Below are 22822 nucleotides of genomic sequence, written 5' to 3'. Positions count from 1 at the left end.
TTTAAAAATATTGTTTTTACAAAGTTTACAATATTAATTTAAGATTTAAATATTAATTTTAAAAACATGGTAAAAAAAAATAAATTAAAAATCTTTTTGTCTTTTTATCCCACTTTAATCAATCAAATATTATCAAAAATATGCGCCCCTCTTTTCGGTAAAGTAATTTCGGTTCAAAGACCTAATTTAACTCATGACGAATTTTTGAAATATTTTGGGTTGATTGATTAAAGATATTTATACCTTAAGAATAAACGTTAAATTTCGCAGTGATGTAATAAATTTTTGAATGATATCAATAATTTCGGTCGCCAAACCTAATTTTATTCAATACCAATTTAATACTTTTTAGCGAACAAATTAGCGTTTATTATCAAAAGGTTAAAAATAAATAAAAATAAAAACTGTACAGACATACCTGTGAAATAGATTTCTTAGTTATATGATCTATTATATTCATAAGATAGTCGGTTTAATTGGTTTTCCATGGCTGCATAGGCGTAACCTCGAGCATTCATTGTCTTTTCTTCTAAACATATGAACGGTCCGTCTCTGCATAAAGTAACAAATTCGGTATTTGAATAGGTTTGATTATTTGAACATTTACCTCCATGTGACCATTTTCCGCATTTGTGACATCGTTCTAGGTGTCGTGCTCTTCTTTTCGCTGCGGATTTTGATTTTCCTTTACCAAATTGTAACTTATTATCTTTGCATCTGGATCCTTTTCTAACTCCGTCCATTCTTTCTCTGATTACTGATACTAATTCACTCGGTAGTATGTCATTATTACGTTTAGTGATCAAAGCGTGTAGCATTAGACCATGGTTTAGTTCATAGGCAGTCTTCATTTCGTAAAAACCTAAAAAAAATAAAAATTCAGAATGGGGGGAGAAGACTAGTTCTTTAGGGTCTGCTAGGGAAAGACCATACGTGTTCCATTTTCGAGAACTACACGAAAACAGACAATCTAACTCTAACAGAAATACATATTATCCTTTAAAGACTTGATTCTCCCCACACTTAGTTAGCTGTGGTGTCGAAATTGTGATTAACTTCGTTGTCGACTTCCATCGGACCATGTATGTAATGTTTAACTCTGTGACCATTAACTTTAAATTCAATCCCATTTGAATTTATTAATTCTATCGTTCCGTATGGGAAAACTCTTTTGACTATGAATGGTCCAGACCATCTTGATTTCAATTTTCCAGGAAATAGCTTGAATCGTGAATTGAAAAGAAGAACTCTGTCTCCTTCTTTAAATTCTTTTGAACTTCTGATTCTTTTATCATGCCATTTCTTCGTTCTTTCTTTATAGATTAACGAATTTTCGTATGCTTCATGTCTTAATTCTTCTAATTCGTTTAGTTGACTTAATCGTAGACGTCCAGCTTCATGTAAATCAAGATTACATGTCTTCAAAGCCCAAAATGCTTTGTGTTCAATTTCTACTGGAAGATGACATGCTTTTCCATAAACAAGTCTAAAAGGTGTGGTTCCAATTGGAGTTTTGTAGGCTGTTCTAAAAGCCCAGAGTGCATCCTCCAATTTAATGGACCATTCCTTCGGATTTGATCCTACGGTTTTCTCTAGAATACGTTTTAAAGCTCGGTTGGTATTTTCAACTTGTCCACTTGTTTGTGGATGATATGCGGTGGAGATTTTATGAGTTACTCCATATCTTTTAAGAACTTTCTCAAGTTGATTATTACAGAAATGAGTTCCCCGATCACTTATTAAAGCTTTCGGTGTTCCAAACCTTGCAAAAAGACGTTTTAAAAAGTTGACTACAACTCGTGCATCGTTAGTTGGGAGAGCTTGTGCTTCCGCCCATTTAGATACATAGTCAATGGCTACGAGTATATATAGATTATTATGAGATTTTGGAAATGGACCCGTAAAGTCAATACCCCAAATGTCAAATACTTCACATACTTGGATGACATTTTGTGGCATTTCATCACGTTGACTTATTTCTCCGGCCCTTTGACATGCATCACAGGATTTGCAAAGAAGGTGTGCGTCTTTGTAAATTGTAGGCCAATAGAATCCAGCTTCATAAACTTTTCTTGCTGTTAGTTGAGGCCCATAATGCCCTCCTGTTGGTCCTGTGTGACAATGGTTTAAAATTTTACTAGCTTCATCTCCAAATACACATCGGCGTATTATTCCATCGGGACAACTTTTAAACAGATGTGGATCTTCCCAGAAATAGTGTTTTATATCACTGAAGAATTTCTTTCGTCTTTGGTACGATAATCCTTTTTCAAGGAATCCACAAACTAAGTAGTTTGCATAGTCTGCAAACCATGGGATTTCTTTATAATCTATCTTCAATAGATATTCATCAGGAAAGTTGTCTTGTATGGCCGATTCATTTAGAACTTCTAATTCGGGATTTTCAAGACGAGAAAGATGATCAGCGGCGAGATTTTCTGCTCCTTTTTTATCTCGGATTTCAATATCAAACTCTTGTAAGAGTAAGATCCAACGGATTAATCTTGGTTTAGCATCTTGTTTTGAAAATAGGTATCTAAGAGCAGAATGGTCGGTATAGACCACCGTTTTTGCTAGAACTAGATATGATCGAAATTTGTCAAATGCAAAGACAATAGCAAGGAGTTCTTTTTCAGTGGTTGTATAGTTCGTTTGTGCTCCTTGTAATGTCTTACTAGCATAATATATAGGTTGAAATCGTTTTTCAATCCTTTGTCCTAAAACGGCTCCCATTGCAAAATCACTTGCATCGCACATTAGCTCAAATGGTAGATTCCAATTTGGTGTTATCATGATCGGCGCATTAGTGAGTTTCTCTTTAAGAATATTAAAAGATTTGATACATTCATCTGAAAAGATGAATGGCGCATCCTTTTCTAGGAGTTTATTCATAGGAGTGGCAATTTTAGAAAAATCTTTTATAAAACGTCGGTAAAAACCGGTATGCCCTAGAAAACTCCTAACTCCTCTAACATTGGTGGGATGTGGAAGTTTAGCAATTACATCTACTTTAGCTCTATCCACTTCAATTCCTTCTTTTGAAATTTTATGTCCAAGAACGATGCCTTCTTTAACCATGAAATGGCATTTTTCCCAATTAAGTACTAGATTTGATTTTTCGCATCTAATTAGCATTCGTTCCAGATTAACTAGACATGATTTAAATGTATCACCGAAGACTGAAAAGTCATCCATGAATACTTCCATGCATTCTTCTATCATGTCATGAAAAATCGCCATCATACACCTTTGAAAGGTTGCAGGGGCGTTACAAAGTCCAAATGGCATGCGTTTGTAAGCAAAAGTACCATAAGGGCACGTGAATGTGGTTTTCTCTTGGTCCTCGGGTGCTATTGGAATTTGAAAATATCCGGAAAATCCATCTAGAAAACAATAGTAACTATTTCCGGCTAATCTTTCCAACATTTGATCTATGAAAGGTAAGGGAAAGTGATCTTTTCTGGTGGCGTCATTTAATTTTCTATAATCAATACATACACGCCATCCTGTTACAGTCCTAGTAGGAATAAGCTCATTTTTCTCATTTGTAATGACAGTCATGCCACCCTTCTTAGGTACGCATTGAACTGGGCTTACCCATGGACTATCAGAAATTGGGTAAATTAAACCTGCATCTAGCAGTTTAATAATCTCTTTCTTAACTACATCTTGCATATTAGGATTTAGTCTTCGTTGGCGTTGCACATACGTTTTATGACCTTCTTCCATAAGGATTTTATGTGTGCAATACGAAGGACTTATTCCTTTAATATCATGAATCTTCCATGCAATGGCTGGTTTATGAGCTTTCAACACAGAAATGAGTTGTGATTTCTCATTTTCAGTAAGAGAAGACGATATTATTACAGGTAATTCAGATTCACCATGTAAATAAGCGTATTCCAAATGGTTTGGAAGTGGCTTTAACTCTAATTTCGGAGGTTCTTCTATCGATGATTTATATCGATATCTGTCTTCTTCTTTTAGCATTTGAATTTCTTCTGTTGTTGGTTCATATCCATTAGCTATAAGTGTAGCTAACATTTCAGCTTCATCAATTGGTTCATTACCTTCTCCTAAAGAACATTCTCCTGTTCCTTGTAATTCTGGAAATTCTTCTAATAATTCTGCATGTGCATCTATAGTTTGAATATAATAACATGTATCATCTGCAGATTGTGGTTGTTGCATTGCTCTATCAACTGAAAAGGTAACACTCTCATCCTCTATACTTAGGGTCAGTTTCTTACCGAACACGTCTATCATTGCTTTAGCTGTGTTTAAGAATGGTCTTCCTAATATGAGAGGAACTTGAGAATCTTCTTCCATGTCCAAAACAACAAAATCTACTGGAAATACTAAAGTACCAACTTTAACTAGCATGTTCTCCATTATCCCTCTAGGATATTTTACTGATCTATCGGCTAGTTGTATGCTTATTCTGGTTGGTTTCAATTCTCCAAGGTCTAGTTTAGCGTATAGTGAATACGGCATTAGATTTATACTAGCACCTAAGTCTGCCAATGCTTCTATTGAACTAAGACTACCCAGAAAACATGGAATTGTGAAACTTCCTGGATCAGATAGTTTTTCTGGTATCTTATTCAACAGCACTGCTGAACAATTTGCATTCATAGTGACAGCCGAGAGTTCTTCCATTTTCTTTCTATTTGTGATTAGATCTTTCAAGAATTTAGCATATCTAGGCATTCCTGAAATCACATCAATGAAAGGAAGATTTACATTTATCAGTTTAAACATATCCAAGAATTTGGATTGCTCGGCTTCAAGTTTTTCTTTCTTCATTTTACTCGGATAAGGAAGTGGTGGTTGGTATGGTTTAACATAAGGTTTATCCTTAACTGTGTTATCTTCATTAACCTTCTCAACTACCGGTTCTTTTTCCTTATCTTGATCAGGTTGTAGTTCTTGTGGAGTAGGAATAGTTTCATCAGAAGTTACAGGTATTTCAGGTGATTTAAGTGTTGTACCACTTCTTGTGGTAATAGCTTTAGCTGTTTCATTCCGGGGGTTAGCATTTGTATCGCTTGGTAAACTTCCCGGTTTTCTTTCACCTATTAACCTTGCTAGGTTACTTACTTCTTGTTCCAGATTTTGAATAGAAGCTTGTTGATTTCTAAATGCTTGAGCATTTTGTTCATTGGTTTGTTTTTGAGATGTGAAAAACTGCGTTTGAGTTTCAACTAGCTTCGTCATCATATCTTCTAAATTCGGCTTTTTATCATCGGTTTGCTGTGGTGGTTTGTTTTGAAAATTTGGTCTTTGCTGATTATAAGTATTATTGGATACTTGTTGATTGCTAGGACCTTGTTGGTTGTTGTATGGAATATTTCGGTTATAATTCTGGTTTTGATTGTAAATCGGTCTTGGCGGTTGATAATTATTCTGATAATTATTTCCAGGCCTTTGGTTTATGTATGAAATATTCTCTCTTTGTTCCATTGTTAATTCAATACTGAGACAATCTTTTGTCAAATGTGGTCCTCCACACTGCTCACAACTAATTCGTATTGAGTGAATATCCTTAGTCATTTTTTCCATTCGTCTCTCCACAGCATCTATCTTTGCGGAAATGGAATCTAAGTCATGGCTAGAATCGGCTCTAGCTGCTTTAGATGATCTAATGATATCTTTTTCTTGGTGCCACTCATGTGAGTGGGAAGCAGTGTTATCAATAATTTTGTAAGCATCAGTTTCGGTTTTCTTCATAATAGAACCACCAGCTGCTATATCTATGTCTTTTCTTGTAGTGATGTCGCATCCTTGGTAGAATATTTGTACTATTTGACAGGTGTCTAAACCATGTTGCGGACATCCTCTTAACAACTTTCCATATCTAGTCCACGCCTCATATAGAGTTTCATTTGGTTTCTGTGTGAACGTAACAATTTCTGCTTGAAGTCTTACGGCTTTAGATGCAGGAAAGAATTGTTTAAGAAATTTGTCAATTAAAACGTCCCATGTATCGATCGCCCCTTCAGGTAACGATTCCAACCAATCTTTGGCTTCTCCCTTTAAAGTCCAGGGAAATAACATGAGATATATCTGTTCATCCTCCACTTCTCGTATTTTAAATAGTGTGCAGATCCTATTAAAGGTACGTAGATGTTCATTTGGATCTTCCTTCGGCGCACCACTAAATTGGCATTGATTAGTCACCATGTGTAAAATTTGTCCTTTGATTTCATAATCTGGCGCATTAATGTCTGGATGAGTAATTGCGTGACCTTGGCCAGTGCTGTGACGCCCCGTACTAAATCATCATGTACGGACCATCAACAACAGGATCATTACAAGGTTAAGTACTATATGCGTTTTCAAAACAGAGTTTACATTCATTAATAAAAGTGACGTCATAACATACGTCAATTGTTTTACAAATCAAAGTATGCTTCACTAAGTAGAAGCATTAAATAAGTGTACGTGACCATAATGGTCGTTACATAACATAAGTTCATAAGTAAAAAGTTTGAATGCAACATAAGTAGTCATGCGATAACAACTCTAGGCAGCGGGTTCTACAGCACGACTAGTAAGATAGCGGAAGCGACTTCAAGCACCTGAGAAAATACATGCTTAAAAAGGTCAACACAAAGGTTGGTGAGCTATAGTTTAAGTATAACAGTAATGTAAGTAGGCCACGAGATTTCAGTGCTACAACGAGCGTTTCAAAAGTATGTAAAAGTATATGCTTAACCGTGGGCACCCGGTAACTAACTTAACGTTTAATGTACCCCCTTAAAGTGCACTTGGCAAGTGCGTATAACCTCGAAGTATTAAACACTCGTTAAATGCTAGCGCTACTAGCCCGAGTGGGGATGTCAAACCCTATGGATCCATATCTAAGATTCGCGTTCACGGTTCAAAAACCAATGATTAAACGTTACCGAGCTAAAGGGAATGTTTCTGCCGTTATATAACCCACACATATATAAAGTTTAAGTACTCGTGCCTAGTATGTAAAACATAAAATCCGCATGTATTCTCAGTTCCCAAAATAAGTTAAAGTAAAAAGGGAATGCTATAACTCACAATGATTAGTAGTAATGGTAAGGTAGTAGTCGGAAAGTGGTGTGCAAGTAACGGTCCAAACGTCCTCAACCTAAGTCAAATAGCACTAAGTCAATAAGTCGTCTCAAAAGGTTTACAAGTACGTAATTAAGGTCATAAGGGTCATCATCAATCATCATTAAACAAGAGGTAACAAGTAAGACTCGTTTATGAAAGTTGTTTAAAACAAAGGCTGACTTCGGTCAGTCACCACGGCCTCTACCCTTACTGAATTAAGGTGAGACCAGTGGTCATGGCTCCGTCTATGAGTCCCTTAAGTGTGGTAAAATTTACAGAAGCAAACTCGTCTTGGTTTGACCGTGGCGACGGTCTAAGTGCGAGTAGGTCAGAAATTTCTGCACAACGTTAAAGGACATGGTAACGATCGGAGGGCCATAAATCCTAAACCGTAACTCGGATTAAGACGAGTCCTATATGAAAAGTTATCTACTCGAAAAGTTCTATCTAAAAATCAAGGTTAGAACAGCCCAGGTCTACTGGTCTGTTCCAGAAGCATCAGGTCAGTAGGTTTTGGACAGAACAGTGGGTTTTGGAGAGTTCCGGTTGTCTCGGTGCTTGATGTTCATCACGGTTCTCATCCTTGATGCGTATAGCTTCAAGTGTACAACTCGTTGATGTGTTAATATCATTTTGACCAAGGTTTGTCCATCATAACTCAAGTGCAAGTGTTGTAAGTGTTTGATGAACCAAGGTTACATGTAAGTTTATGAACAAGTTTATGAACACTAAGAAAGATCACAATCAAGTGTTGGATCCATGATACTTGCACCAAAGTGTAAGCTCTTGTTGGTTTCATGTCCTTGTTCAAATGTGTAGTAAGCAACTAACAATAAGAAATAAAGAAAATGAATGATAAGCCTAAACCAACCATGAAGGTGGTATTCTAGTAACATACAACAAACAAGAACACAAGTAACAAAAATTGAAGATTATAAACTTTAAATCTTTGAAATAAATAAAGTAGAAAGCTAACTAAACAAGAAGATGATTCATAGTTGCTCTTACTTTTAAAGATTCAACCCAAGTTGATCTTTAAGTGAAGTAACTTCAAAGTTACTTCAAGAACTACAAGTAAAGAGTTTATACAACTATGAACTTTAATTCTTTGAAACAAATATGTAGAACATAACTAGAGAGATTATGTTCTTGATGTTCTTGTTAAATACAAGATATAAATGAAGAATCAAAACTAGAAAGTTTGATCTTGTAACTTAGTAAATAAAGACAAGTAAGTAAGTAAATAATAACTTAGTAATCTACAAGTGATTAAACTACAACAAGATTAAGTAACAAACAACAAAAGATGATGATGATTAATGTTTATGAAATCAGTTTTTTTGCAAGGAAAAAGAGGAGAGAAAAGTTCATATTACTTACAAGTAAGTAGAGAAAAGTGAGAGAGAATGGTTGAGAGAAAATGGGAGATGAATGTGTGTTTGAATGAGGTTATACAAGTGAAGTAGTATTACATAAAATGACACAAAAAGCACTCCCAAGGCCTCTATATTTTCGGCCTGCAGCAGCCCAAAAGGGGGGAGAGCTTTGTTTGGTGGATACTAGCATGTGGTTGTCCTTAAAGGTGGTTAAAATGGGTGCATGCATGGGAAGAACAACTAACTTGATTCCTTACTAAGTTAACCAACTAGTTACAAGTTAAAGTGATACTTACACTTTGAAAGAGTGGGCTAACTAAGCCCACTTAAAGGTAGGGTGGGCTTACAAGTCTTATTCATGAGTCCATTAAACTAATTAAAGCCCAAGTTGCAAGTAATCCAATAAAAGTCCAAGTTAAGCCCAAGTAACTAACTAAAAGCCTTAGTTAATTAAAATGATTAATAAAATTAATCATGGATGTAAATAATATCTTAAAATATTATTCGTGCAAGTTCCGGGTGTCACCAAGACGTTTCGGGCATTTAAAGTTCAAGTACGGGCAATTAAAGCAACATGTAAATGTAATAACATACATTCGATTAATCACACGTATTAATAATAATAATTATTAATAAATAACGTTGGAAAAACCAGGGTCGTTACATTACCCACCTGTTAAAGAAAATTTCGTCCCGAAATTTAAGCTGAGGTAGATGGAGGAGTCGGGAAAAGGTGAGGATACTTTCGCATCATTTGATCCTCTCGCTCCCAAGTAAACTCAGGTCCTCGTTTGGCATTCCATCGTACTCGTACAATCGGAATCTTGTTGCGTTTCAAAGTTTTGATCTCACGGTCCATAATCTCAACAGGTTCCTCCACAAAGTGGAGTTTGTCATCAATAGTAAGTTCTTCCAATGGTATGATGAGTTCGGGTGCAGCAAGACACTTCTTCAAGTTTGACACATGGAAGGTAGGATGAACTGAGCTCAATTGTGCTGGTAGATCCAAACGGTAAGCAACTGGTCCAACACGTTCCAAGATTTCGAAAGGACCAATGTATCGTGGGTTCAACTTTCCACGTTTTCCAAAACGGATCACACCTTTCCAAGGTGCAACCTTCAACATTACACGATCACCAACATTAAATTCAAAGTCTTTCCGTTTAAGATCGGCATAGCTCTTTTGGCGATCACGGGCAGTCTTAAGTCTAGATTGGATCTGAGCAATCTTCTCCGTGGTTTCGTGAACTACCTCGGGTCCGGTGATTTGCTTTTCGCCTACTTCGGCCCAACAAATAGGAGATCGGCACTTACGACCATACAATGCTTCAAAAGGTGCAGCATTAATGCTTGTGTGATAACTGTTGTTGTACGAGAATTCGGCGAGTGGCAAATGCCTTTCCCAGGCCTTTCCAAAATCAATGACACATGCACGCAGCATGTCCTCCAAGGTCTGAATCGTTCGTTCACTTTGCCCGTCAGTCTGAGGATGATAAGCAGTACTCATGTCAAGACGAGTTCCCATGGCTTCTTGCAAAGAACGCCAAAATCTGGAAGCAAAACGGGGATCGCGATCGGAGATGATTGATAAAGGTACACCATGACGAGATACAACCTCTTTGATGTACAGCTGAGCAAGTCTTTCCATTGTATCAGTTTCCTTCATCGCTAGGAAGTGTGCAGATTTGGTGAGGCGGTCAACAATAACCCAAATAGTATCGCATCCGCCCACCGTCTTCGGCAGCTTAGTAATGAAATCCATTGTGATCCTTTCCCACTTCCATTGTGGGATTTCCGGCTGTTGAAGTAACCCAGAAGGTCTCTGATGCTCGGCTTTAACCTTCGAGCAAGTCAAACACTTACCAACATAAGTCGCAACGTCCTTCTTAAGATTCGGCCACCAATACTGTTCTTTAAGGTCGTGGTACATCTTACCTGCACCGGGGTGAATCGAATATCTCGATTTGTGTGCTTCATCAAGTATCAGGCTTCGTAGATCTCCATAGTAAGGTACCCAAATTCTTCCGGCATAACATCGGAGTCCAGACTCTCTAACCTCGAATCGAGAGACAAGTATGTTCAAATGCTCGTGAGATATGTTCTCCTCCTTGAGAGCCTCAACTTGGGCTACTCTGATCTGGTTGTTGAGGTTCGAGTGGATGGTGATGTTCAGAGCCCTAACACGGAGAGGTGCCGTCCTCTCCTTTCGGCTTAAAGCGTCAGCTACAACATTGGCCTTGCCAGGGTGATAACGGAGTTCACAATCGTAGTCGTTGAGCGTCTCGATCCATCGACGCTGTCTCATATTCAATTGCTTCTGATCGAAGATGTGCTGGAGACTCTTGTGATCGGTGAAGATAGTGCTCTTAGTTCCATACAAATAATGTCTCCACAATTTGAGTGCAAAGACAACGGCTCCAAGTTCAAGATCATGTGTAGTGTAGTTCCGCTCGTGAATCTTCAATTGGCGGGAGGCATAGGCAATAACCTTTGATCGTTGCATCAGTACACAACCAAAACCACTCTTCGATGCATCGCAATAAACAACAAAGTCGTCACTGCCTTCAGGAAGTGATAGGATAGGTGCGGAGGTTAATTTCTTCTTCAAAGTTTGGAATGCTGATTCGTGTGTGGGTTCCCAAATGAACTTCTTGCCCTTGTGAGTCAGTGCGGTCAAAGGACGCGCAATCAGAGAAAATCCTTCGATAAACCTTCGATAATAACCGGCGAGACCTAGAAATTGGCGAATATGCGTTGGAGTAGTGGGGGTCTCCCACTTGCTGATGGCTTCAATCTTGGCGGGATCAACTTTGATACCCTGGTCGCTCACAACATGACCCAAAAACTGTACTTCCTTCAACCAAAATTCGCACTTGGAGAATTTGGCATAAAGTTGCTCTTGTCTTAAGAGTTCAAGCACTAGCCGAAGGTGTTGCTCATGTTCTTCTTCGCTCTTAGAGTAGATGAGGATATCATCTATGAAGACGATAACAAACTTATCCAAGTAAGGCTTGCAGACACGATTCATGAGATCCATGAACACGGCAGGTGCATTTGTCAAACCGAATGGCATCACGAGGAACTCATAATGACCATAACGGGTCCTGAATGCAGTTTTCATCACGTCACTTTCCTTCACCCTCAGCTGGTGATATCCGGATCGCAAATCGATCTTTGAATAAACGCTCGATCCTTGTAGTTGATCAAAAAGATCATCAATTCGTGGAAGAGGATATCGATTCTTGATAGTCAATTTGTTGAGTTCACGGTAGTCGATACACATACGGAAGGATCCATCCTTCTTCTTTACAAACAACACAGGTGCGCCCCAAGGCGAGAAGCTTGGTTGGATAAACCCTCGATCTAATAGTTCTTGTAGTTGACTCTGTAATTCTTGCATCTCGGAAGGTGCGAGTCTATAAGGTGCGCGAGCTACAGGTGCAGCTCCTGGCACTAAGTCAATCTGAAACTCTACTGCTCTCTGCGGTGGTAATCCAGGCAATTCCTCTGGGAAGACATCAGAAAATTCGTTCACAATTCGAACGTCGTTCACGTTCTTCATCTCAGTCTCTACCGCTTTCACATGTGCTAGGACAGCAAAGCGTCCCTTCTTCATAATCTTTTGCGCTTTCACGCAACTAATGAGGTTCAACTTCGAGGTACATCTCTCTCCATAGATAACCAGTGGTTCGCCATCTCCTTGTGGTATGCGAAGTGCTTTATCTCCACAGATAACAACGGCCTTTATCTTGCTCAACCAATCCATACCGACGATCGCGTCAAAACTTCCCAGTTTGATAGGTATCAAATCAATTTCGAAATCTGCACCAGCTATGTTGATAATAGCTCCACGACTAATATGGTCAACCTTTTCAAGTTTTCCATTGGCGACCTCGACAAGCATACTTTCCTTCAAAGGAACTAACGACCAATCTAACTTATCACAAAAATGTCTACACACATAGCTCCTATCGGCACCAGTATCAAATAGGACAGAAGCTAAAAGATTGTTGATCTTGAATATACCTGTCACCAAGTCGGGGTTGTCGCGAGCGTCCCTTGCATTAACATTGAAGGCTCTAGCACGTGGTGGTCCGCCATCCTTACGCTTGTTAGGACACTCGTTCCTGAAATGGCCCGTCTTTCCACATTCATAACTTCTTAGGCCCATTGTTGTTGTGGTTTGGCTTCACATTCAAAGTGGTAACCTTGCAATCCTTGCCAACATGTCCAGATCGTTGGCACTTCTCACAGATAACATTGCAATACCCAGTGTGGTGCTTGTAGCACCTATTGCATTGTGGTAAGGTTCCCTTGTAGTTCGGATTGGTGTGGTTGTTGTTGTTGGGGTTGGTGTTGTTGTTGTGCATGTTGTTGTTTTGCCTGAACCCTTCATGTCGTTTTGCCGGGTTTTGATCATAGTTCCTACCCCTGTTGTTGTTGTGGTTGTTGTCCCATTTCCTCTTTTCACCACTAACAGTTTCAAACTTAGCCTTCTCCGGCTCGTCAAGGATGATTTGATTCAAGAGAGTATGCGCCATGCGCATTGCTTCGGGAACACTTGGTGGCTTGGATGAGGTAACATTACCCTTGATGGACTTAGGAAGTCCCGAAAAGTATTTCTCCAAACGCTTAAATTCGGGGGTGACCATGGTTGGACACATAAGAGCCAATTCCAAAAACCTACGGTTGTAGCTGTTAAGGTCGTTCCCTACGGTTTTCAATTGCATAAATTCGATTTCCATCTTTTGAATCTCGGTTCTCGGACAGTATTCCTCGATCATAGCACATTTAAATTCTTCCCAAGGCGTAGCATACGCCTCATCAATTCCTTTCGCTTGGGCCATGGTATTCCACCATGTGAGCGCGCCATCAGACAGCGTGCAGGATGCAAATTTCATTTTGTTAGCCTCAGAACAATTGCTAACCCTGAATACTGATTCCAACTTTTCGAACCATCTGGTGAGACCGACGGGTCCCTCAGTGCCACTGAAGTAGTGTGGCTTGCAGTTTTGGAATTCCTTGTAAGTACACCCATCTCGGACGACAGGTGGATTGACAGGCGGTGGTGGTGGAACTTGGGGTGGTCTTTCAGCTAGTGCAGCAGCGACTCGCTCGTTAATCATTTCCTCAATTTGTGCCGCGGTGGGGATAGATCTCCCGTTGGCCATGATGTTCTATACAAACATTTTGACTCAAGTCAAAATCCATTATGCAAATAATAATAATATAGTATATAACAACCAACATGAAAACAGCACAACACATGTTGATTAAGTAATGCAAGCATATATAAGTACCACAAAACCATGATATGATAACGTAAATAGAACACTTGCGCACAAAGTAACAACACAAATTCCATTCATTAATGATAATAAGTTCATACATTACAATAAGTTCGTACATTACATAAGTGAAATATGAAATTACAAAAGAGATTACAATACAGAATCTAGTACAAAGTCCTACGGCGATGGTGGGTACAAGATGTCCAAAACATGAGTCAACTGCTCCTCGAGCTCAGTAACTCGAGTCTGGAGAATCTCAATCTCCCGCCTCATTTCCTCATTAGAGGAAGATGGTGGGGCAGGTGGTGCTGGCGGTGCAGGTGGAGCCGGTGGTGCTGAAGTGGATGGTCCGGCTCTGGGTGGAGACGGTAAGATCAGTGGGTCGGCGGGGTACGGCACCAGCCGTTTACGAGCAGTGATCCTACGACGCCGACCATAAGCGTCAGTGACAGTACGACCAGGAATTATGCCAGCGAAGCGATACCGCTTCTTCGGCGGGGTAGAAGGTGCCTGAATCGGTCGGTCAGCGGGATCCTCCTCATAACTGGAGTCGTCAGATGAGGTGTCGTCTGAAGAAGCATCGGTGGAAGAACCGTCGTCTGAATCATGTGGTGGTGGCGCGGGTGGCTCAACATATCCGAAAGCGGCCAACATCCGTCGGTGTCGGCCTGGCGTAATCACGGCTAAGCGGCCGTCGGCAGTGCGTCGGCAAGGTGTGCGCCAATGATTACGGAAAGGACCCTCCCCAAACTCCGCGGGGATATCTATGCCACCAATGCGAGCCAGTTGCCTCAGGGGTCTGGAAGAAGACGCCGGGATAGGCACACTAGAGCTAGCTCCAGAACTAGAGGCGCCGGGGTCGCCAGTGGGTGTCGGGGCCGGAATGTCAGCAGCAGCAGCAGCAGCAGCAACAGGTGCAGCAGTGGGCGAAACAACGGGGCCTGAGCCGCTCGGGATATCAGTAGGTGGAACGTCCGACATCTGAACAAGGAAAAATAAATTTTCCATGTCAGTATGTCATAAAGCAAGCAAATAATAGGCCAACAGTTTAAATCATGTATAACAATAAGTAGCATGGCAATATCAGTAATCGTACGAAACTAGCATGCAATCGAAAGCAAGTAATAGCATGCAGTAGTGAAATCACGTAGTAGCATACGGCATATAGCAGTAACAGTAAGCAGCAGCATGCAGTAAGTTTAGCGGAAACAAGTAAACTAACAAGTTGTAGATTAGTCCTATTAGTGAATCCTACTCGGGTCGGTCTTAGACTCACTAATGCATCCTAATTCCCTACAACCAATGCTCTGATACCAAATGTGACGCCCCGTACTAAATCATCATGTACGGACCATCAACAACAGGATCATTACAAGGTTAAGTACTATATGCGTTTTCAAAACAGAGTTTACATTCATTAATAAAAGTGACGTCATAACATACGTCAATTGTTTTACAAATCAAAGTATGCTTCACTAAGTAGAAGCATTAAATAAGTGTACGTGACCATAATGGTCGTTACATAACATAAGTTCATAAGTAAAAAGTTTGAATGCAACATAAGTAGTCATGCGATAACAACTCTAGGCAGCGGGTTCTACAGCACGACTAGTAAGATAGCGGAAGCGACTTCAAGCACCTGAGAAAATACATGCTTAAAAAGGTCAACACAAAGGTTGGTGAGCTATAGTTTAAGTATAACAGTAATGTAAGTAGGCCACGAGATTTCAGTGCTACAACGAGCGTTTCAAAAGTATGTAAAAGTATATGCTTAACCGTGGGCACCCGGTAACTAACTTAACGTTTAATGTACCCCCTTAAAGTGCACTTGGCAAGTGCGTATAACCTCGAAGTATTAAACACTCGTTAAATGCTAGCGCTACTAGCCCGAGTGGGGATGTCAAACCCTATGGATCCATATCTAAGATTCGCGTTCACGGTTCAAAAACCAATGATTAAACGTTACCGAGCTAAAGGGAATGTTTCTGCCGTTATATAACCCACACATATATAAAGTTTAAGTACTCGTGCCTAGTATGTAAAACATAAAATCCGCATGTATTCTCAGTTCCCAAAATAAGTTAAAGTAAAAAGGGAATGCTATAACTCACAATGATTAGTAGTAATGGTAAGGTAGTAGTCGGAAAGTGGTGTGCAAGTAACGGTCCAAACGTCCTCAACCTAAGTCAAATAGCACTAAGTCAATAAGTCGTCTCAAAAGGTTTACAAGTACGTAATTAAGGTCATAAGGGTCATCATCAATCATCATTAAACAAGAGGTAACAAGTAAGACTCGTTTATGAAAGTTGTTTAAAACAAAGGCTGACTTCGGTCAGTCACCACGGCCTCTACCCTTACTGAATTAAGGTGAGACCAGTGGTCATGGCTCCGTCTATGAGTCCCTTAAGTGTGGTAAAATTTACAGAAGCAAACTCGTCTTGGTTTGACCGTGGCGACGGTCTAAGTGCGAGTAGGTCAGAAATTTCTGCACAACGTTAAAGGACATGGTAACGATCGGAGGGCCATAAATCCTAAACCGTAACTCGGATTAAGACGAGTCCTATATGAAAAGTTATCTACTCGAAAAGTTCTATCTAAAAATCAAGGTTAGAACAGCCCAGGTCTACTGGTCTGTTCCAGAAGCATCAGGTCAGTAGGTTTTGGACAGAACAGTGGGTTTTGGAGAGTTCCGGTTGTCTCGGTGCTTGATGTTCATCACGGTTCTCATCCTTGATGCGTATAGCTTCAAGTGTACAACTCGTTGATGTGTTAATATCATTTTGACCAAGGTTTGTCCATCATAACTCAAGTGCAAGTGTTGTAAGTGTTTGATGAACCAAGGTTACATGTAAGTTTATGAACAAGTTTATGAACACTAAGAAAGATCACAATCAAGTGTTGGATCCATGATACTTGCACCAAAGTGTAAGCTCTTGTTGGTTTCATGTCCTTGTTCAAATGTGTAGTAAGCAACTAACAATAAGAAATAAAGAAAATGAATGATAAGCCTAAACCAACCATGAAGGTGGTATTCTAGTAACATACAACAAACAAGAACACAAGTAACAAAAATTGAAGATTATAAACTTTAAATCTTTGAAATAAATAAAGTAGAAAGCTAACTAAACAAGAAGATGATTCATAGTTGCTCTTACTTTTAAAGATTCAACCCAAGTTGATCTTTAAGTGAAGTAACTTCAAAGTTACTTCAAGAACTACAAGTAAAGAGTTTATACAACTATGAACTTTAATTCTTTGAAACAAATATGTAGAACATAACTAGAGAGATTATGTTCTTGATGTTCTTGTTAAATACAAGATATAAATGAAGAATCAAAACTAGAAAGTTTGATCTTGTAACTTAGTAAATAAAGACAAGTAAGTAAGTAAATAATAACTTAGTAATCTACAAGTGATTAAACTACAACAAGATTAAGTAACAAACAACAAAAGATGATGATGATTAATGTTTATGAAATCAGTTTTTTTGCAAGGAAAAAGAGGAGAGAAAAGTTCATATTACTTACAAGTAAGTAGAGAAAAGTGAGAGAGAATGGTTGAGAGAAAATGGGAGATGAATGTGTGTTTGAATGAGGTTATACAAGTGAAGTAGTATTACATAAAATGACACAAAAAGCACTCCCAAGGCCTCTATATTTTCGGCCTGCAGCAGCCCAAAAGGGGGGAGAGCTTTGTTTGGTGGATACTAGCATGTGGTTGTCCTTAAAGGTGGTTAAAATGGGTGCATGCATGGGAAGAACAACTAACTTGATTCCTTACTAAGTTAACCAACTAGTTACAAGTTAAAGTGATACTTACACTTTGAAAGAGTGGGCTAACTAAGCCCACTTAAAGGTAGGGTGGGCTTACAAGTCTTATTCATGAGTCCATTAAACTAATTAAAGCCCAAGTTGCAAGTAATCCAATAAAAGTCCAAGTTAAGCCCAAGTAACTAACTAAAAGCCTTAGTTAATTAAAATGATTAATAAAATTAATCATGGATGTAAATAATATCTTAAAATATTATTCGTGCAAGTTCCGGGTGTCACCAAGACGTTTCGGGCATTTAAAGTTCAAGTACGGGCAATTAAAGCAACATGTAAATGTAATAACATACATTCGATTAATCACACGTATTAATAATAATAATTATTAATAAATAACGTTGGAAAAACCAGGGTCGTTACAAGTGCGTTTAGCTCTCATTCGGTCTTCCATACTTAAAGGTTCTAGATTCTCCATAATTGAATTTGTTGAATCGGTATCACTAGATGATTCTGTTTTAATAGTTCGTTCCTCAACAATCTCTGTTTGAATGATTGGTGGTTCCGGAGGAAAGTTTAGTGGTTCAGGATCTATGAACCGTTCCTGAATATTTTCCGGATTCTCAATTGTGAGGTCGGGTTCAAAAAATGGATTATCGGAAATTTGAACTGAAGTACTTGGTCGACTGGATGACGATTCTAAAGAAAAATCAACGGCGGTTATATTTGTTAAACGATGTCTTGATCGAGTTATAGGTGGTGAACGTACAAAAGGTGATGAACGTCTTGCTCGGTGCATTCACTGAATATCCTATTAGTTTTAAAAAGGGAAGAAAAATTATAATAAGTTATCCAATCAATAGACTTTTCTGATTTTGCCCACGTTTCGAATAGCCAAAAGATGCAGCAGAGGGGCAGGATTCGTTTGGTCTCAATATAATTGAGGACTGTTTGGCTCCAATAACCCGGTCCACGTACAAATCCAACTATTACTACGAACCAGAAAATTTTGATGTCTATCAATTTAACCACTTAAAATAAATTTTCGTAATTTTAAGAAATTTAGATAAGAAGTAGAAAAAAATTCTAAGTCCTAAAAACTAGAATATCGAGAAATAAGAAAGAAAAAGAGTTCGTCGCAAAAGGTCGAAAAAGAAAAAAAATGGTTGAAAAATAAAAGGTGACGGAAAAATAAAAGAAACTTATAAAAACTTAAAAATACTTAACTAACATAACCTTATTACTACAACTAACTTAAAATTATAATCGCAAATTGAAATTACTAATTGGAATGATAATTGGTACATAGTAAAAGGTCTAAAAATATTAAAGCTTACAAGGAAAAACTAAATCCCAAATGGAAATAACTTAAAAAGAAACTAAAACTTAAAAAGGCGTCGCAAAATTCTAAAGCACCTAAATCTTAGTCTAAAGAAAAAGCACTTAAGGAATTCTACGTCAAAGCCTAAAAATCTAGGAGTAAAAATAACTATAGCAAAAACTAAGTTTAAAATTAAATATGAGCTAAAAATACAAATATTACGTTACAACGATTAAAAAGGTACAAAATATAAAAATATATAAAAAGTTGTAAAAAGTACAATTTTTATAAAAATATTATTTTTATATTATTTATTTTATTAAACTATTAATTTTACAATTTTAATAAAACTAATTAAACAAAATACATAAATAAATAAAAAGTAAAAATAAAACTAAAACTAATAATAATAATAATAGTAATTAGGTTAAATAATAATAATAATAATTAATAATATCCCGTAATTAATGCAGTTTTAGGGTTTCTGTTCGCGTGTCAGAGTGGCTCCGCGAGTTGCGGTGATTAAAGAAGAAAACCCCGCGAGTCGCGGGGTTCAGAATTTGAGCTGACAGATTTATCTTTTTACGCGTTTTTCTTTTTTTTTTTTTTTTTATTTTCTGTTTTCTGTTTTTTAAATAAATAAAAGATTTTAAAATAAAACTTATATTTTTATAAACTAAAATAGAAATAAAGAAACTTATAAAACTTAAATATTTAACAAAATCTTAAAAATACTAATATTTTTGTTTTTTCTTTTTATATTTTCGAATATTTAAAACGTATTTTTACAAAAACGACTTTTAATAAAAGTAACTAAAAATCTTTTTTTTTTTTATATATATTAGCGTTGCGCTTCCGGCTTTTAAGATAGTCCCCGGCAGCGGCGCCAAAAATAACTTGATGTCAAAGCGAGGTGTATATAAAATAGTTATTATTTTACTAGGAAAACACTATTAAATACGATACAATTTTACACAAGATATTTATTTATTTATAGAATGGATATACTTAAACCTTGCTACAACACTTATAGGCAGTGTACCTAATCGTACAGTAGTGTAGTTTTTAGTAAGTCCGGTTCGTTCCACAGGGAAATCTTTAAACAAAGCTCAACGCTATATTAGTTTACTTTTATAAAAATACAAATATATATATATAGGTAATATTATTATTATAAAGGGGGGTTTTTACCGTTTAATGACCGGTTTGTCGATTTTTAAGACTTTAGTCGCAGTTAAAACCTAATGTAAAATATAAAATAAATACAAGACTTAAATTAAAGCGTAAAGTAAATAATGATAATGAAATTGCGAATAATAAAATTGCGATAATTAAAAAGTACGATAATTAAAAGTGCGATTAAATAACAATAAATAAAAGTGCGATAATTAGAAGTGCAATTAAATATAAAATAAAGGAAATTAAATATGAAATAAAAGAATTATGCTTATTTAAACTTCCGTAATCATGATGTTTGACGTGTTGATTTTAGTTTTATGCCCATGGGTTAATTGTCCTTTGTCCTGGATTATTCAATATGTCCGTCTGGTTTTTGTCCATAACAGTCCATCAGTCATAAATGTAAATTGCAAGTGTCCTTGTCAAATTATTATTATACCCGAAGATAAATATTCCAACTAATTGGGGATTCGAATTGTAACAAGGTTTTAATACTTTGTTTAATGAATACACCAGGTTATCGACTGCGTGTAAACCAAGGTTTTACTACTTTGTTAACAATTACACCAATTACCCTTGAATGTAATTTCACCCCTGTTTTAATTATTCTAGTGGCTATTAATCTATTCCCGTGTCCGGTTAAATGAACGATTATTCGTACATATAAATACCCCGCCCATCATGTCCGATCGAGTGTATATGGTAATTTATAGGGACGCCCAATTGTAAATCTTTATATTAACATTAACAAACTTTCATTTAGTTAAACAAATATAAAGCCCATTAATAGCCCATAGTCTAATTTCCACAAGTGTCGTTCTTTTGTCCAAACCCCAATTATGGTACAAAGCCCAATTACCCAATTTTAGTAATTAGCCCAACATCATGATTACTTCGTTTTAAATAAGCATAATAATAACTTAGCTACGAGACATTAATGTAAAAAGGTTGAACATAACTTACAATGATTAAAAATAGCGTAGCGTTACACGGACAGAATTTCGACTTACACCCTTACAACATTCGCTAACATACCCTTATTATTAGAATTATAATTAAAATTAAAATATAAATTATAAATATAAATATAAATTTTACGTATGAAGAGGAAGAAAAAGATGATCAAATTTGATCAGAATTCGGTTGGCTTTATAGCCAGAGTTGAAAATTGGGGCTCCGCGACTCGCGGCAAAATGCCCTTAAAACTCCGCGAGTCGCGGAGATGTATTTACAGCTCACACCCTTGGAGTTTCTTGCTGCCGACGGTTTTTAATATATATATATAATATATATATAATTAATATAATTAATTATATATTATATTATATTTATATACATAGTTAACTTGTAATTTTTAGTCCGTTGCGTCGAGCGTTAAGAGTTGACTCTGGTCCCGGTTCCGGATTTTCGAACGTCCTCGCGTACAATTTAATATCTTGTACTTTGTGTTTTGAATCTTGTACTTTTGTAATTTCAAGACGTTTCTTATCAATAATTGGAACCTTTTTGATTGTCTTTTGTACTTTTGAGCTTTTTGGTCGTTTGTGTCTTCAAATCGTCGAATCTGTCTTTTGTCTTCACCTTTTATTATTTAAACGAATATCACTTGTAAATAGAACAATTGCAACTAAAAGCTTGTCTTTCTTGAGGAATAATGCTATGAAATATATGTTCGTTTTTAGCATTATCATGTTGTATTGGTGATTCTTATCACCGTTTTCCTCCTACTTTCTTTTGACTTGCTTCACATTGGCCTCTTCAGCAGTCTGTTCTTTAATTCTTTCTTCAATCTGGTTCACTAGTTTGTGAGCCATTCTACATGCCTGTTGTATGGAGGCGGGCTCGTGTGAACTTATATCTTCTTGGATTCTTTCCGGTAATCCTTTCACAAACGCGTCGATCTTCTCTTCCTCATCTTCGAATGCTCCCGGACACAATAGGCACAATTCTGTGAATCGTCTTTCGTACGTGGTAATATCAAATCCTTGGGTTCGTAACCCTCTAAGTTCTGTCTTGAGCTTATTGACCTCGGTTCTGGGACGGTACTTCTCGTTTATCAAGTGCTTGAATGCTGACCACGGTAGTGCGTACTCATCGTCTTGTCCCACTTGCTCTAGATAGGTATTCCACCATGTTAACGCAGAACCTGTGAAGGTATGCGTAGCGTACTTCACTTTGTCCTCTTCAGTACACTTAATTATGGCAAACACCGATTCAACCTTCTCGGTCCACCGTTTCAATCCGATCGGTCCTTCGGTTCCATCAAATTCCAAAGGTTTGCAGGCAGTGAATTCTTTGTAGGTGCATCCTACACGATTTCCTGTACTGCTAGATCCAAGGTTATTGTTGGTATGTAGCGCAGCCTGTACTGCGGCTATGTTTGAAGCTAGAAAAGTACGGAATTCCTCTTCATTCATATTCACGGTGTGTCGAGTAGTCGGTGCCATTTCCTTCAAAATAGTTAAATGGAACAAGTTAATCATACAGAATATTAAGAGTAGTTAATAGTATTTCGTAGCATAATATGAACTCATTTATAAAAGCTTTTTCTTCATATTAGCGTTTTATAAGTTTAAATTCGGGTAGTACCTACCCGTTAAGTTCATACTTAGTAGCTAATATACAATTCAACTACTACAATTCTATATGAAAAACTGATTATAATAATATTTCGCGTTCAAACTTTTATACAATATTTTACAAACTTACAATACCGCTTATTTTACATAAAGCATGAAATATAGCACACAATAACTTTGATACAAGATAGTTGTGAAGATAATTCTAGCTAGTACACAAGTC

The sequence above is a fragment of the Rutidosis leptorrhynchoides genome, chromosome 2 (genome assembly GCF_046630445.1).
Source record: "Rutidosis leptorrhynchoides isolate AG116_Rl617_1_P2 chromosome 2, CSIRO_AGI_Rlap_v1, whole genome shotgun sequence".
In the NCBI taxonomy this organism is placed as follows: Eukaryota; Viridiplantae; Streptophyta; class Magnoliopsida; order Asterales; family Asteraceae; genus Rutidosis; species Rutidosis leptorrhynchoides.
The sequence above is the reverse complement of the archived record's forward strand: the minus strand, read 5'-3'. Positions refer to the sequence as shown.